At 39.4% G+C, this 17,459-nt stretch overlaps 1 protein-coding gene and 1 long non-coding RNA gene across 2 annotated transcripts in view; one reads left to right on the forward strand and one right to left on the reverse strand.

The window, feature by feature from the left end:
- Window positions 1-17,459, forward strand: part of LOC147315833 (protein kinase C epsilon type-like) — a 96,738-nt gene that overhangs the window by 15,982 nt on the left and 63,297 nt on the right. The gene's annotated exons all lie outside the window — the stretch shown is intronic.
- Window positions 5,674-6,947, reverse strand: LOC147315834 (uncharacterized). Its single transcript, XR_015124397.1, has 2 exons — window positions 6,551-6,947; window positions 5,674-6,004 (listed from the first exon to the last, which is right to left on the reverse strand). It is a non-coding gene; the product is annotated as an uncharacterized LOC147315834 (long non-coding RNA).

Raw genomic sequence — 17,459 nt, forward strand, 5'->3', positions numbered from 1 at the left:
TTGAGTCTTAAACAGATTTTCCTAACGTGTGTTATGTATAGTTATTTATTTACTTATTTATGCTCTGCCCGACTCTGCTCGGATCAGCTGGGAAGTTGCTCAATGTTGTCTGGTGGACTAACTATACAATATCAATATCTTTCTCCTGTCTTTAATTTTTCATTTGTAGGCCATCACAAATGGCCATACTGTCAGATCGGCAAGTAGTTAGTATCGACAGATAATATCAACCTGTTACTTGATATTACAGTATATAAGTACATAAAAGATGGACATTGCCTGTGAAAATGAAAAGTGGAGCCACTAGTGAAGCTTCTTAAACCATCTCTCTGACGGCCAGCATAGACTGTATTGTATATATACAACCTATATATTGTATATATATAGATGATATATATACATGACAAAACTCCCCTAGTGCTTACTACAGTTATGACTTTGGTAAACTCATTTGTGGTGAAATTATGGTCTCGGTCATTACTTGCGAGACTTCTTCAGTACATCATGTTTATTGTGTAAACTGTGATTTGATTTACATTAGATGCAGATAAAAGGTATGCCAGTATCCCATTTCCAGTTACGATTCCACCAAAGCTAGTGTGTACTCCCTTTGTGTTAAAAGCAAAGCCGGGGGGGGCTCCCCCACTGTGATGGAGTGCTTGTTTATAGTGGCTCATCTGATTCTTGGAGTTTTTTGTCTAGTAGGGTGTTGACCTTACAATATAAATCACCTTGAAGTGACTGGTTTTGTGAAATGGCACTACATAAATAGAATAGAACTGAACTGAATTTTAGCTTCTTTTTTGTTTCTGTGCAACAGGAGAGGCATCTAAATAAACTATCCATCCATCCATCCATTCGCTACCGCTTATCCTTTTCAGGGTCGCAGGAGCCAATCCCAGCTGTCATGGGGCGAGAGGCGGGGTACACCCTGGACAGGTCGCCAGTCTGTCGCAGGGCTAACACACAGGGACAGACAACCATTCATACTCACATTCACACCTAGTGGCAATTTGGATTTTCCAATTAACCTATCCCCACAAGCTGCATGTCTTTGGACGGTGGGGGGAAGCCGGAGTACCCGGAGGGAGCCCACGCAGACACGGGGAGAACATGCAAACTCCACACAGAAAGACCCCGGCCTGATGGTGGAATTGAACCTTCTTGCTGTGCGGCAACAATGCTAACCACCGTGCCACCGTGCTGCCCACTAAATAAACTATTAATTTTAAAATAACCACAGTGTTCACTCTGACATAGAATAGATACCCTGTTACCTATTTTCATATGGTGTCAGCATGGGTCTAGACTTTTGACAAACTGCTGTTTTATGTGGTTGAAAATGTCTAACATTCATCTTCTGTTGATCAAACAGAGATAAATCTTAAGTCACATGTTTCTGGGTATTTCTCATAGTAGTTTCTTCATCCAGAGCAGATGCAGACATCTTGAGTAATTCGGGGGGTTTTTTTCAACTTGTAAATTTACAAGTTAAGATGTTTGTCATGTGGTGTGTTCGAGGCCTTCAGTACAGAGCTGTGTTCTGCAGCCTGCTGTTTATAAAGGCCAAACAGCTCTAATATAAATCTTTAAGTGGAGCTAATGGTCGACTAATGCTTCAGGTATGTTTTGAATTAGCGTTGGCGGGCGAGGACAGTATGATATACTATGTGTGTACTGTGAATATGTGTGTGTGTGTGTTTGTGTGAAGTGTGTGCAAGATAACCCAGAGACAACCTTTTTTTTTAGCAACATGACAACATGTTCAAATAGATCACACAGTACAAGAGACCTGGAAGAACACCAAGACCGTAATATAGGCTGGTGCATACAAAACACTTTCTTGCAGACATTTGTGGCACAATGGATCTAAGTTGGAAAGCTGTGGTGTAATTGCTAATACTAATGCATAATTTGTGTCTTTTTCGCGTGATTTTTTGAATGTAGATGTATGTATGTGTTTTTGCGTGTGTGGGTGTGTGTGTGCAGTAGTAGTAGAAGCAGATGGGTGTGTGGGCGGTCTCTTCCTCTCTCCTCCACTCATGCTGAGAGTGAGAGAGCAATAAACACGAGTATTATCGAGAAGATGAACTTGCGCAGTGTAGTTGTGTTTTTCAGCTCTGTAATATTAATTTTCTTGTTGCTCCTCCCACAGTCAGTTTCCCCTCAAGGCACAAAGTCATAAGGATACATGCAACATATTCTGCAGATAACGTGTCTGTTAACACAGAACGCACAGTAAGGGCTTCGGGCAGTGGATGAGTTTTTTTTTCTTCAAGAGAAAGTGTCTGAATTTAATTAATTAAACTGCATTGAAAGAGTTTCGTTCAAAATCTTTTTTTTAGGTTGTTGCTGCTAAACACAATGGTATGCTAAACTAGTATTAATGCACAATGTACATTAAGTGTGAAGGATCTCTTTCAAGGGACATTTTTTACTAAATTATGTTCAGTGTTTGTCTGAGTTATATCATATTTATATTTTTGTTGACTTATAGGTACAGTCTTATAGACATCTAAAGTCTCAATAAACATGTCCAACAGAGCATCATCAGGTAAGTTATGATAACAAATTTTACCAGCTTAAGAAGCACTAAAATTAAGGATATTACCTCTCTCTTATTATTTTATTTTACTCAGATTTCCAGGTTCCCAAAACCATTTCAGTTATTTTGGCTTTTTTAAAGTCTAGTTTCTATTTTGATTTTAATTAATTGAAACATTTTTCTTTCACATCTAGTTTTCTTTTTAATAATTAAATTTTCAGTTACAACCGCATGTTACTGGGAGAACTTTGAATATACAGTACTTTGTTGTTCAATATGTACAATACCCCAAAAGATAACAAAAAGCGAGAAGAAATACAAACAAACAAACCCCCAAACAAAACTCAAATATAAAAATAAAATGTACAAGGGACATTCAGTGTACAGTTAACTACGATAGTGATGTAGAGATTTGGTATCAGGTCATGATAAGGTGATCATTTTAAATGTTTTAAATAGAAATGGCTGCCATGCCTTAAGAAATTTGGTGGTTGAAAAAACCTCATGAGGTCTGCAAGCCACTGTTCATGTGTGGGAGGAGCTTCCTGCTTCCATCTTAAAAGTGAAGCAAAGACAATAGAATTCGAAAAGTATTTTGAGAGAGTGACTTTGAGGTATCACTCCAAAGACAGCCTAAGAGCAGAAGGATCAAATTTAATGTTATATATCTCTGAAAGGGTATTAGATATAGACACCCAATAGTTATGAAGATTGGGGCACGTCCAAAAAGTATGAAGGAGTGACCCTGTTTCTGCTTTACATCTGTTACACAGGGGGTCAGCTCCCAGATAGAACTTGGCTATGTTTTCCTTGGAGATAGGTAATCGGTGTAGGACCTTGAATCGGAGGAGCCCATGCCTGGCACATATAGAAGAGGAGTGTACCCTGTGGAGAAAAGATTGCCAGAGTTCATCTGTTATATCCATCCCAAGGTCTTTCTTCCCCTGTGCCTCAAGGATGGAGAGAGAAGGAGACTGTAGATCTAATAATATAGTATAGATTTCTTTAATCGCCCCTCTCTTATGAATGTTTTTATTAATAATTTTATCCAAAGAAGTTTCCTCAGGTAATTCCAGAAATGAACGAAATTTTAAATAGCAGAAAAAATGCCGCCGAGGAATATTAAACTGCTTCAGGAGCTGCGTGAATGAGGCGAAAATTCCAGCTACAATAAGGTCCTTTCACATCTAGTTTTAGTTTTTAGATTCGTTTTGGTTAACTATAAAAACCCTGGTGTTTAAGTAGAAGTGACCAATATTGCCGGGTTGTATAGTGGCGTACTGATCTGAATTTCATTCACACTATTAATTTATTGTGGACTTTGTAGTTGCCTAAAAATGATATATTAGCAGCCATTAGAGAAGAGGCCTGTATTACTACAACTAAGAACTAATTTTCTTGGCTCACTACTTTAAAACCAAGAAAATTATTTTTAACATTATTAATGTCACATTTATAAACTTACAAAGGTGAAGGAAATGCTAGTAATGCTAGCTACCGGATGTTAAAATAGGAGAGAAGGAATCCTGCAGACTGTTTTTTAACGATGTAACCAGTTGTGTCTTCCTTTTTTTTTAGAAAATATTGTTATTTTTTAAATATGAGAATCATTTTGCTTAGTTTGCTTCACTGCGCCTGTTTGTCATTGTGCTTCTTGTGTGATGGACTTCACTGAGGCAACTCAGGAACCAGGTGAGGCAAAGATAATGTTTTAACCCAACGACAGAGTAACTGGTGCCCCCGAGTTTGGAAGAATTATCCCAAATGGAGTTTGTTTCAAGTCTACATGTAACAGCTGTGTGTTGGAAATACTAAAGGTAATGAGCCAGATGTTGACTTGTTTTAAAAACAGTGGCAGCAGACATTACTGCTAAGTCAAAATCATAACAAGTCTTTTAAAGACTGGCTCTGAAGCCCTGTGCCAAATATTTAATTGTTGTTGACAGAGCCTGAGAGTGGAGCGTGTATTGTTTTAGCTGTGTTTTATTGTTTTCATGTCTTCTTTGTTGTTTTATGAGGACACAAGAGTTTTTATAAACTCCAAAGAAAAGAAGAAGTCAATGCAAACTCAAAAATTCAGAAGATATCGTGATACAAATGTTTGGAGATGCTGCCCAGCTCTAGTTATGAGTATTAGATTTTATGTACAGTATTTTATTTTCCTTTGATGTCTGCACCGGCATTTATTATCTCTGTTAAGTAAATGTCTTCAGATACATTTGTTAACATTTGGTTTGGACACTGAGGCGCTGTGTGGCAGTCAGTGGTAACTGTGAGTATAGTTGTCTCTGAATCTCCTTCCAGTATTGTCTGTCTCTTTCCCCACTTCTCTTCCTGCTCCCTTAGAGCGTCATCCACCCTGCCTCGAGTCAGTTGGAGGTTAATGCACATGTTTCTCCTCAATCTCTGTTTTTCTCTCTTCCGTTATTCCAGGCAATGATTTCTATCTCCATCTGTGAGAAACCACAACTGCTGCTTTTTGCACAGATGCACTTGCGTTCAAATGGTACATACAGATATTGTCAGAGAGGGCCTCTAAGGGATCTGCATAGGCACACTGAGAGTGATTTGGTTGTGGAAGTTGAGGTTCAGTGTGCCATTTTTTCTAACTTAATGCTTTAAAGTCTTATGCTGCAAAGACTAGTTTATGGCTGTGAAACATACAAACTAACATGCAGTATATTAAAATTCTGCACTGTCAGTCCAGCAGTTGCTGATATATTTGTGGAGGTGTGTGTGTGTGTGTGTGTGTTTTTGTGTGTGTGTGTGTGTGTGTGTGTGTGTGTGTGTGTGTGTGTGTGTGTGTGTGTGTGTGTGTGTGTGTGTGTGTGTGCGCGTGCGCGCGCGCTCACTAAATTTACCTGGTTGGTACAGTGTTTGTTTAAAGCCAGATAAAAGTGACAAACTAAAGGACCTCAGTTAACCAATCAGAGGAAGTATGTGTAACACTGGTGGTGCAATACTAGACCTGTTAGTGCTACTTCTTGCCTTCTTTGCATGTAGTGCGGGCAGTATAGTTACCTTTAACCACAGTACGCGGACAGAAGGGAAATATGGACCAGATCAGACAGGTTCTAGATTCGTAGGAGCCAAGGGTGTATGACAACAGAGGACTTGTACACAGTAGGTGTAGAAAACACAGTTGCATTTATTAGCAATTATTAAAGTTGTGCACATTTAACAAAAGTAGAGCGCGCTTCTTGAAAACAAAATAAAATAAACCCCACAAATGGTCGACCTAAGGATATATTGTCTTTTGTGTCTTTTTTTTAAAAGTCAATTTCAGTCTTTCAATGTTCAGTAGTCACTCAGTGTGTTTGTAACCAGTCGGGTTACAATCTACCAGTTCATCCGGCTCTTTGGGCTGGGCTCGCCATCCAGTACTGGAAAAGGGATCCTCGATTCTTCTCAGGTCCTCAAAACCAATCCAATCCAAATAAGCAAAGGAAAAAACCTGACCTGGGGACCAGGCCAGAACACAGTAGTTCAACATTTAAGCTATCATGCCTGTAACTTATTATTACTACTGGTTGCTTGTAGTGCTTCTAAATTTTCTTCAAAATATTCTATGTTGTACAACAAATTATTCTCATTTCAAAGGGAAAAAGTGCATAGGAAACACACATTTAAAACAATACAAAATAGCTCAGCAGTGCATTAAAAATACACATTGGCTTGAGACTTATCAAGTTTCAGCTAAGTGCAGGTGAAGGCACTTAATTTCACGTTGCTAATACTTAATTGTGCAGAACTATAATTAGCACCATGAGAAAAGTGAACATGTGCTAACATAACGTCGCACAAAACCATACATTATACATCAATACCACAGTAATGTGACATAAACCTTTAAAGAACATCTCATATAAAGTGCAGCAGACTCAGTGCTAATTGCTTTAGCCTCGGAAAAGGCACTTTCATTGCAAAATGGCTAACGGAAGTTAGCATCAGAGCTAGCGGCAAGTAGCATGCTATGCTAGCGCACGTGTGCTGCCTGGGACTTACCATGCGAAGCAACAAATGCTACACGGGGCTTCACAGTGCTCACGTTGGCTCACGGCCTCTGGAATACAGTATCACTCTTATTATTCTTGCCGAAAAAAGGACTTTCTCTATCCAGCTAGCTTCTTCGCCGCACGGGTAAACTGATCTTTCACCGTCTGTGTCTCTGGCGTATCTTACTGGCACACGAAGGCACGCACAGGTGTCTCAGCAGCGCACAGACTGGGGGGAGGGTCAGACCGGCCAATGATTGGTCGCTCAGTGGATCTGACAAACACACTCTACAGGACTAAGTCCTGCCCCCACACCACTTATACATTACATATACATATGTACATATTAATTAAACTTCTGTTTACATGCTTTTTATCAGTATTTATTATAATTAACTTTGTTTTTATCAATATTTATTCCCATCGTGAGAGTATGAATATTTATACTTTTAATCCCGTTCTTAACACTGGGTTACATATGCCTTACAGACTATATTTGCACAATCAAGTAATTTACGCTATAAATCAGTCCACAGCATGTAATGTGCACAATGTGGTGGCTGAGGTGAAAATTCTATTTAATTAAGTTCAGTTTTATCAGGAAGAAATCTCCAGCAGAACTAGGTTTAGGGAGGGGCTGCGGCATCTGCCGTAAACAGCGGTAGGTGAGGGGAGTTAGACAGGACAAAGGACACAAAGTGAAGGAAAGCCAGAGATTAATAACAAGTATTGATGTATAAGTATAGATGACTTAACCCTTGTATGGTGTTCGGGTCTGTGAGACCCGTGTTCAGTTTTTTTCAAAAGAAAAATTAAACAATTAATTATTTTTTCACGTGTAAATGTGTTGTGTCTTTCCACTCACTCCACTTGATTATAACTGATTTATTTATAACATTTTATATAAAAGAAAAACGAGAAGCACATTAATTCATAAATGTGATCTAACAAAGGTAAAGGGAAAAAATTAACCATGTTTGCTGTTCATATGTCTTGTAATTGGGATGAAGTAAACATCTGTTGAGTAATTTTTTTTCCAACAATATCTTTATTGCGTTTCAAAATTACATACAGAAATTGGAGTACTTCCACAGCAAAGGAAACATCCAGGGCAGCTAAATTATTGTATAACAGTCAATCGCCCTCCCTTGCAAATCAGACACTTATAAGATGTTAGAGAGCAACAGTTAAGTGGAAGTACAAACTATATCACCTGTAAATAATAACTTAGTCAAACAAAGGAAAAGGAAAACACAACCCCCCCCCAAAAAAAAATAAAAAAATAAATAAATAAATAATAATAATATATATCTCTCTCTATATATATATATATATATATATATATATATATATATATATATATATATATATATATATATATATACACACATTTATATATATATATATATATATATATATATATATACACACACATATATATATATATATATATATATATATATATATATATATATATATATATATATATATAATAATAATAATAATAATAATAATAATAAGCTTCTCTATTTCCAAGGGTTGCTCAACATCAACTCGGTTACACTATTGTGCATGGTTCAAAGTTACAAACTCAAATGTACAATTCACACAGCATTAAAGATCAAGTATAAAAGAGATTAATTTAGGAAACTGCAGAGGACCACCAACATTTACACCCCATCTGCCCCATCCACCATACTGCCAAGATCCATATTTCCCATATATTGCATAAAGGGACCCCAGATGTTTTGAAAAAGTGGTAGTTTCCCCTTGATAATGTAAGTAATTTTTTCCATAGGTAAAGTTGTGGACAATTCCTTAATCCAGTTAATGTATTTTGGTTTACTGGTCTTCCTCCATGAGAGTGCTATGACTCTTTTTGCCAGCAGTAGACATAAGTCCAGGGCGGTAATTACCTTTCTAGACATAAGATGTCCATCAGGATATAACCCTAAAATAAAAAGTTTAGGGTCAAGAGCTAGTTGTGTACCCAATATAATATCCAGAGCTTGTTTAATCTCTTTCCAAAACCGTTGTACTTTATTGCATTCCCAGACACAGTGGAAAAACGTCCCTTTCTCCTCTCCACACCTGAAACACAAGTCTGGGATATCACCATTATACTTATTAAGCTTTTCTGGAGTCACATACGTCCTCATTAGCCAATTATATTGCAATACTTTGAGACGAGTATTGGTAGTTTGTGTTTGTGCTTCAGCACATGCCTCCTCCCAGTCTTCGGAGGATAAGTCCTCCTGTAAATCTTCCCTTCAGGCATTAAGTTTTCCTAAAGAAGATTCAGGGGAACCCTCTACTAACATATTATATAATTTGGAGATTATTCCCTTTCCAAAGCAATCTCTTTTCATTTCTGTTTCCAAAGTGGAAAACGGAGGGATTGACAAACACTGATTTTGAGATGATCTAATAAAGTTTCTCACTTGTAGATATTTAAATCGATGTTTGCATGGGATATCATACTTGGAAATCAACTCCTCAAATGACATCAAAATCTCACCCTCTGATCCCACGAGATCCCCTATTGTCTTTAAGCCTTTGTCAGCCCACTTCCTAAAACCAGGGTCTGCTCTGCCTGGAGGGAAAAATTGATTACCCCATATTGGGCTAAAGCGTGCGAAAGAGGTGGGTTCACCCAGGTATTTTTTAACCTGATACCAGATCATAATCATATTTCTGACTATAGGATTTTTTGTCTTTTTTTTCAACATTTTGACTTTTGCTGAGTATAGGTACTGGGGAAGGGGAAGAGGTACTGAACTGTTTTCCATATTTGTCCAAGGCGGGGGGGATTTATCTGTAAAATAATACATCATAGTCCTCAATTGGGCTGCCCAATAGTACCAAAGTGGATTGGGACATTTGAGGCCTCCTCTTTCATACGGTAAGTACAAGAGTGATAAACGGAGCCTTGGTCGTCTATCATTCCACAAAAAACGTACAAAAATTGTCTTCAGGTGTGAAAATAAGTTAGCAGGGGGTGACAATGGGATGTTCTGGAACAGGTACAAAAGTTTGGGCATTATGTTTAATTTAAGAACATTAATTCTCGCTATAAGTGCCAAGGGCAAGGGCTTCCATCTATCTAGGGATGAGGTGATTGAGTCTACCATAGGGGTGTAGTTAGCTCCAACAATGTCTCTCAAACATGGCACTATCTTAATCTCCAGATAGGTAAAACAGTCTACCATTTTGAATTGGAAAGAATTTCCAGCACCCTCTCTCTCTTCTGAGTTAAGTATCATTAATGAAGATTTTTCTTTGTTCACTTTATATCCTGATATCCGTCCAAATATGTGTAGTAGATCCAACAAGGCTGGGATAGACTCCTTCAGCTTTTCCAAGAAAAGAATAACATCATCTGCAAATAAAGCAATTCTGTGTTCCTGTTGGTTTACTGATAGACCAGTTATGCTCTTATGGGACCGCACCGCAATGGCAAACGGTTCGATTGCTAAAATAAACAATAAAGGGGACAAAGGGCACCCTTGCCTACAGCCCCGTTTAATTTCAAACGGTTTAGATATAATTCCATTTGTCAGTATTTCAGCATATTGCTCATTATATAAAAGTCTAATCCACCGACAGAAATTATCCCCACAGCCAAATCTTTTTAATATTTCAAATAAATAGGGCCACTCAACTCTATCAAAGGCCTTTTCGGCATCTAATGATAGTAGAGCAGTGTCCGGTTTTCCCTCCTGACTAGATCCACATTAAGAAGACTTATTGGTCTTAGGTTACCACATTTATTGCACGGTTTACCAGGTTTGGGCAATAAAGTTATCAGGGCTCCTCTTAATGAGACCGGAAGGATTCCCTTTTCAAATGAATCCGAAAACATGTCAAAAAGAGGGGACAGCAGTTTAGTTTTAAATACCCTATAAATTTCTGTCGGCAGCCCATCTGGGCCTGGGGCTTTACCTGTTTTCAAATGGTCTATTGCTATAGATATCTCCTCCTTTGTTATAGGTGTATCAAGATCTGCGCTCATTAGTCCTGAAATGCTGGGCAACTGAAGGGTATCTAAGAAGAGATCTTGCTCTTGTCCCATGTGTGTTATGTCTGAGTTATATAATTTTTCAAAAAAAACCTTAAAAGTTTCATTAATTCCTAGAGGGTCAACAATAACCTGTCCATCACTGTTTTCAACTGAGGCAATGTTTTTCTCATTCTGTAATTGACGGAGGCGCCAGGCTAATAATTTCCCGGGCTTTTCCCCTTGATCATAGAATGTCTGTTTAAGACGCAAAAGATGTGAGGCTGCCTTAGAAGCAGAAAGTTCATTATACTGTGTTCTTAGTAACAGAAGCTTTTGATGGACTCTTGGACAAAAACTTTGAAAATATTCTCCCTCAAGCATCTCAATCTCTGCCTCCAACTTTTTTGTTTTCTGATAAGTTTGCTTTGCTCTATAACTTGTGAAGCTAATAATCTGACCCCTTATGTAGGCCTTAAAAGCTTCCCATCTTGAGCAGGGTGATGTTTCATCCCTATTAGTATCAAAAAAAATGTTTATTTGGTTATCTATGAAAGATATAAATTCTGAGTCTAGGAGCCACTTTTGTTTAAATCTCCACCTAGGGGGATCTCTCTTCAGTCTCAAATCTTCATATATTAACGAGTTTGGCGAATGGTCAGATATTAAAATATTATCATAGTGACAGTCCTTTATTTTATAACTCAAATTGGCAGAAACTAAAAAGTAATCAATACGCGAGTATGATTTATGTGTATGTGAATAGCAGGAGTATTTTAAGACCTTAGGGTTCATATCCCTCCAAATATCCCTCAGATCAAGTTCTTTCATAAAATGTTGAATAGTTTGCCTACTTTTAGGATGAGAGAGATCAATACCTGAGCTCCTATCCAATTCTGGGTTCAACGTACAATTAAAATCCCCTGCTATAATAAGGCTACCAGACAGACACGATACTGTAAGAAAAAGATTATGAAAAAACTTTGGGTCGTCAGTGTTTGGAGCATAGATATTTATCAGGATTATTTTTTCCGTAATAAGTGTGCCCTGTAAAATAACATATCTCCCAGCCTTGTCTTTAATAACCCTTGTCACCTGAAATGGTATAGATTTGTGGATCAAGATCATAACACCTCTTGCCTGAGAAGTGAAGGGCGCAGAATATATACTGCCTTGCCACCTCCTCCTAATCTTCGCCTCTTGACTAGACAACAGGTGCGTTTCCTGTAGCAGCATGATATCAGAGTGCATAGAGTTCAGCCTAGACATTACTTGTTTTACCTTCTCCAGTTTTTGTAGTCCTCTGCAGTTCCAAGAAGAAATTTTAATTCTTATCCCACCAGACATAACATATAACACTGAATGAGCTTCCCAACACATTTGAAATATTAAAGGACAGAGAAACAAATAATACCTGAATGTCAAAAACTACATCCATAACAATGAATACTGAATATGCCCCTTTAACTTGAACTTGGGCACCCATTTCCCTCCCCCTATACATATTGGCACCTGTCTAACAGCTAAAGGTTGTTCCACCCAAAAGTGAGGATCAACCGACTGTGCCTGAACACTTTTCCCTTACCCCACCCCGCTATGCAAACAAAAAACTCGTTATTGAACACGATAAGAAAATCAGGGTACTAATAGTGGCTGTGAGCCTCTGGACCAATAAACAAATAAATATAACAAACTGGCCTTTCTCTCTCTCCCTCTCACTTCTTTTTAAACTTAAAGCTCAGTAATCACCCCTCCATGCCAACACACTGTAGTATGACCATGATTACATCATCTCACCCCGGTCCACCTTCTGACCTCAGAGCCTTCACAAAGTTCTCCGCTTCACCTGGCAGGTTAAAGATGCGGGACTGTCCGTTGTGTGTCACTATCAGTCGCGCAGGAGGAATCATGCCGTACCGGATACCCATGGAGCGAAGCTGTTGTCTCACGGCGTCAAACTCTTTCTGTTTTTTGTGCACTCCGGTCGCTAGGTCCTCATAAAATCTCACCGGGCGATTCTTGAAAAGAATCTGTCCCTTTGCCCTGGCAGCTCTTATCACGGTCATTTTATCCTTGTAATTTAGAAACTTCATGATCATAGTCCTTGGTGCAGCGGTATTTGACATATTCTTCTGGCCGACCCGATGCGCTCTCTCCAGCGTCAGAGTGGTTCGTAGCGGCGCCAAGTTCAGAGCCTCCGGTAGCCAGTTTTCCAAGAAAGCGCACGCGTCTTCTCCTTCTGCGTCCTCGGGCAGGTTAACAAGTCTCAAGTTAGATTGTCGCGATCTGGTCTCCAGATCCAGCACTTTGTCCTCGAGGTTTTTGTTGTTATTTTCAAGAGTCCGTACCTTTGCTTCCAAGGTGGTAATGCTATCTTCTGCTGCAGATATCCGGGCCTCCGCCTCGTTGACCCGCTTGGCACACTCATTAACATCCTTCCTCACGGTCTCTATTGCTGACAAAATACCATCAAGTTTGGAGGAAAAATCGGATTTCAAGCTTGCAATAGCCGCCAGTATTACGTCTGAGCCTTCGGCCGTCTTTTCTCTCTCAGTCGGCTCATCATTTCCCTCCTCCACCGCCTGGCTAGCGTTAATATTAGTCTCGCTATCTTCACGGCTAACGCTAGCTTCACAGCTAGCCTCAGAGTTCAACTTAGAAGTGAAGTCAGATAATTTCGATTGAGTCGGTCTACCAATGTTTTTCCCGGGTTTCCTTTGCGAGAGAGGCATCACAGCTGTCCTAGGTGTCGTTCAATGTCTAACAAACGAGTATTATTCAGGATTTTACAGAAAGATAGCGGAGCAGAAGTGGGCACGTCCTTTCAGCCAGCCGCCATTACCGGACCTCCTGTTGAGTAATTTAACATAAAATTGTTTGATAGTGTTAATTTGGAAAGCCAAAACTCTAGCGGGTCCACCAGACCCATGAACACTGGCTGAGTAACAAAAATACGAACACCACACAAGGGTTAAATAAACATTACACCTATATGCTTTATGAAAAGGAAAGTTTTAACCCTAATCTTAAAAGTAGAGAGTGTCTCTGTGTTATGAATCCAAAGTGGGACCTGGCTCTGCAGATGAGAGTGTCATGTTTCGGCTGTGTGGCAGGCAGGAGAGGACCCAAACGCAAACTCACAGAGACAAAAGGTAAACTCAAAAAACACAGCTTTATTGCTGGCGTGGAGTGGGACACGAAAAACAATACAAAATAAACTAAACTGGGAAAACTAAAGCACAGGGAGCCACAGGGAAAAATCACACAGCTATGATGGAGACTACGACACTGACAAAGAGAAACACAAGGCTTAAATACACAGAGGGATAACGAGGGAATGAGACACAGAAGGGGAGCAATCAGGCTGGACGAGACAGAGACGCAAAACTAGAAACACTCACATGAGGCATGGACCTACAAAGTAAAACAGGAAACACACTGACTGAATTCTAAACATGCAAACTTAACAGCAACAGGGGAGACATAACATGGAACACAGGGAAGCCATATGACAAAGCCAAAGAGCAAAACCTAAGATAACCATAACAGATCTAGGGAAACACGAAACAGTACCACAAAGGACTCAAAACATAATCCATAATATAAAAACACGAGATCTCTCCAAAATGAAACAGGAAACATGAGAGGCAGACATGACAACATAAGACAACAGACATGAAACACACGAAGGGCAAGGGAGACTTCACAGGGGTTGAAAACACAAGAGGGAACTAATAAGCAAATGAACATAGGAGACCTGATGAGCTTAACATACTATAAACATCAAAATGAACTAAAACTCAAAACACTGGGTCCTAAGACCCAGGATCGTGACAGAGAGGCCTGAAAGCTGGAGGCTCTGCCTCCCGTTTTACTTTTAAATACTCCAGGAGCCACATGCAAGCCAGCAGTCTGACAGCAAAGTGCTCTGTTGGGGTGATACAGCACTATGAGGCATGATTATTCAAGATTTTGTTGTAAATTTGAGCAACATGTGAGTAATTTAGCTAGCATGGAAAAGGAGAATTCAATACAAAAACTGCAGATATGCTTTGCTATATATTTATCCAGTGTGCCAAATGTGCTATATTTTTAGATGATAGACATTTTTGACCTACTTTGGTTATCACAGTGTGTACATTTATAATTTTGCCTCAATGCCATCTCATTCGTTCATCTGCTATTTTGCATATGTTTACGTTTTTCTTTGTGGTTTAAAAAAATGAAATGAGATCAAAAAGAACATTTAATGTCAAGATAAAGGTTTGAGCACAGGTTATGCTGACCATGTCATCCATGGTTCAAGCTTTGCCATTCCCCATCACTATTTTCCCCTTATTTTCAGTCAAGACTCGACACTTTTGGACTTACTCCAAATGAAAGTCACCAGCACACTGATTAGAATATTTTAAAGTCCAGGTTCATTTATTCATTTATACCAAAGACCTATTTTCAGCAAGGAAACGCCTTGACAATGGGTCATCATAAGCTGTGACACAGTCCTGCACATCATGTGGTTGTGTTTTATTTAGGAAATAGAAGTAGGTCACTAAAGTCACTCAAAAGTCACCACGCATCATTTAGACCGAGCCCTGTACCCATGCCTGTGTAAGCGTAACTTATCAAGTAAAATGCTTTAGTGATCGATAAGAATAGAAAAGCTCATTTATGGTGCAATTAGGCAAAGTTTTTGTATTGGGGAAGGAAACGTACTTCAGACGGTGGCAGGTTGTTGTGAGGATGTGAGAGGATGTTCTAAAGTATGGCGCTTGCTCCGACTCTCTCTTTGCCAGTGAGTATGTGGATCGACTAATTGGCTGTTCTGCATTACTGAGACAAGTACATCCATGTCCACAAATATTGATTGGACTAACCAGGATAATTTAGTTATTCTGCAGTTATTCCGGTTTCTTGTTACATACAGCTAATGCTGGATCATTAATGACAATAAATGGGGCAACTCTCCTCTTAAAAGCTTCCCATAGTGAAGGTTTTTACAGTTTTGGGGAGAAATCCCTTGTGAGCTTAACTACAGCTCTTAAAACTCCTCGAACTACAACATCTCTGTCTTATCTTTCCCCCGTTGTGTTCATCTTACAAACCTGATGAGCTGCATCAATGTCTTTGTTTTGGTTGGTCTCCTTTCTTTTCCCGAACAGCTTCTAAATTCCCGAAACACTGAAGCAGGCTTGTAGTTTTGCATGAAGTAGGAGAAAAAGGGTTTTCTCATTTCTCTAATTTGTTCCTAACTGTGTCCTCTGTGCTTTGTACCCCTGCCTCTGACTTGGAAATCAGTGTCAGCACGCCATATTGAAAGAGGTCTTAACTCCTAAAATACATCTGGAGTGGAGAGGACAGAGGAAAGGAGGCTTGGTGGAGGGGCAGAGGTGCTGTTTTTGTCTTCAACATGTTAAAGAGGGATGACACAGTTGTGGAATATGCAAACCACAACCAGAGGAGAACTCGTAGCTATATAATAGTTATCTTGTCATATTTTACCATATTGTAAATTAATTAAAAGTATTCCGCAAAACATATCATGAGCATTAATTGCGGGGCGATCGTGGCTCAAGAGTTAGGAGTTCGCCTTGTAATCGGAAGGTTGCCGGTTTGAGCCCCGGCTTGGACAGTCTCGGTCGTTGTGTCCTTGGGCAAGATACTTCACCCGTAGCCTACTGGTGGTGGTCAGAGGGCCCGGTGGCGACAGTGTCCGGCAGCCTTGCCTCTGTCAGTGTGCCCCAGGGTGGCTGTGGCTACAATGTAGCTTGCCATCACCAGTGTGTGTGAATGGGTGGATGACTGGATATGTAAAGCGCTTTGGGGTCCTTAGGGACTATTAAAAGCGCTATATAAATACAGGCCGTTTACCATTTACAGCAAAAATTGTATGGTGGATTTGTGCCTAATGTCACAGTGAGGTTAGAAGTCCCATTTAGGGAGATAATAATAATAATGTATACTTTATTGATCCCCGTGGGGAAATTACTTGTTTTTTCTCTGCATTTGACCCATTCGCTCAGTGAAGCAGTGGGCAGCCACTAAGCAGGCGCCCAGGGAAGTTGCCTTGTCTCCTCTCCTCTAATCTTTGTGTGAGGGGAGTGAGTGAAGGATTTAAGGATATGCAGCTTGGAAAACGAGGAAAGGTCAAGGTCCCCCTCTGTGGTGCTTCTGGCTGATCAATATGCAATGGATCAAACATTATCAGACGACTGTAGCTGTGTGTGAGAATCCTCTGTATTGTTAGTGTCAGTTTGCAGCAGTAGATTAAATCATGTAAAATACCCACAATCTGACACTGAATTTAATGTTCTGGTGAACATAGTGTTACTTTGGGAAAAAGCGACACTCTCTTATCTTCTCTTATTGAGTTACTTATTAAGTAACTGAAGTACAAAAGTCTTATTTGAAAAATAAATCTCTGACAACTAATAAAGTAAACACTTTTAAATGCATAACTCTGGTGGAAATAGTTTATATGAGGCAGAGAAACTGTGTCTGTCTGTGTGTGTCACCATAGCTGCTTAGTTCACAATGCTGCGGCATCACTTATTCAACAGGGACAAATTAGGCAAAGACAGACGTGGCTAAAGACAAGGACAGTTATGAATGGGAACCGACAGAGGGGCTGTGTGTTTAAGTGTGTATATTTGTATGTTTGCCGTATTTCTGGCTTGTTTGAAGTAAATCCAGTGCATTAGTAGAAACAATCCAGCTGTTTAAAGTCATTCTCTGGAGCCAGAACATATGTGCGCTCATCTTACTTCTTGGGTTTAATGCCTCCATTTGTTTGTCATTAATTGACTGCAACAGCAAAAGACATTATTTTCATTTCGTCCTTTACTCTGGGTTACAGAGTCTCTATAGACCTTCAGATCTAAACAGAAACACTTTTTTTTTCATTGCATTTATACATCATGCACAC

This window comes from Aulonocara sp. 'chitande type north' Nkhata Bay, linkage group LG13, assembly GCF_057382095.1.
Source record: "Aulonocara sp. 'chitande type north' Nkhata Bay isolate Kocher_YH1m ecotype deep benthic linkage group LG13, A_spYH_male_GT1.1, whole genome shotgun sequence".
Taxonomy (NCBI): Eukaryota; Metazoa; Chordata; class Actinopteri; order Cichliformes; family Cichlidae; genus Aulonocara; species Aulonocara sp. 'chitande type north' Nkhata Bay.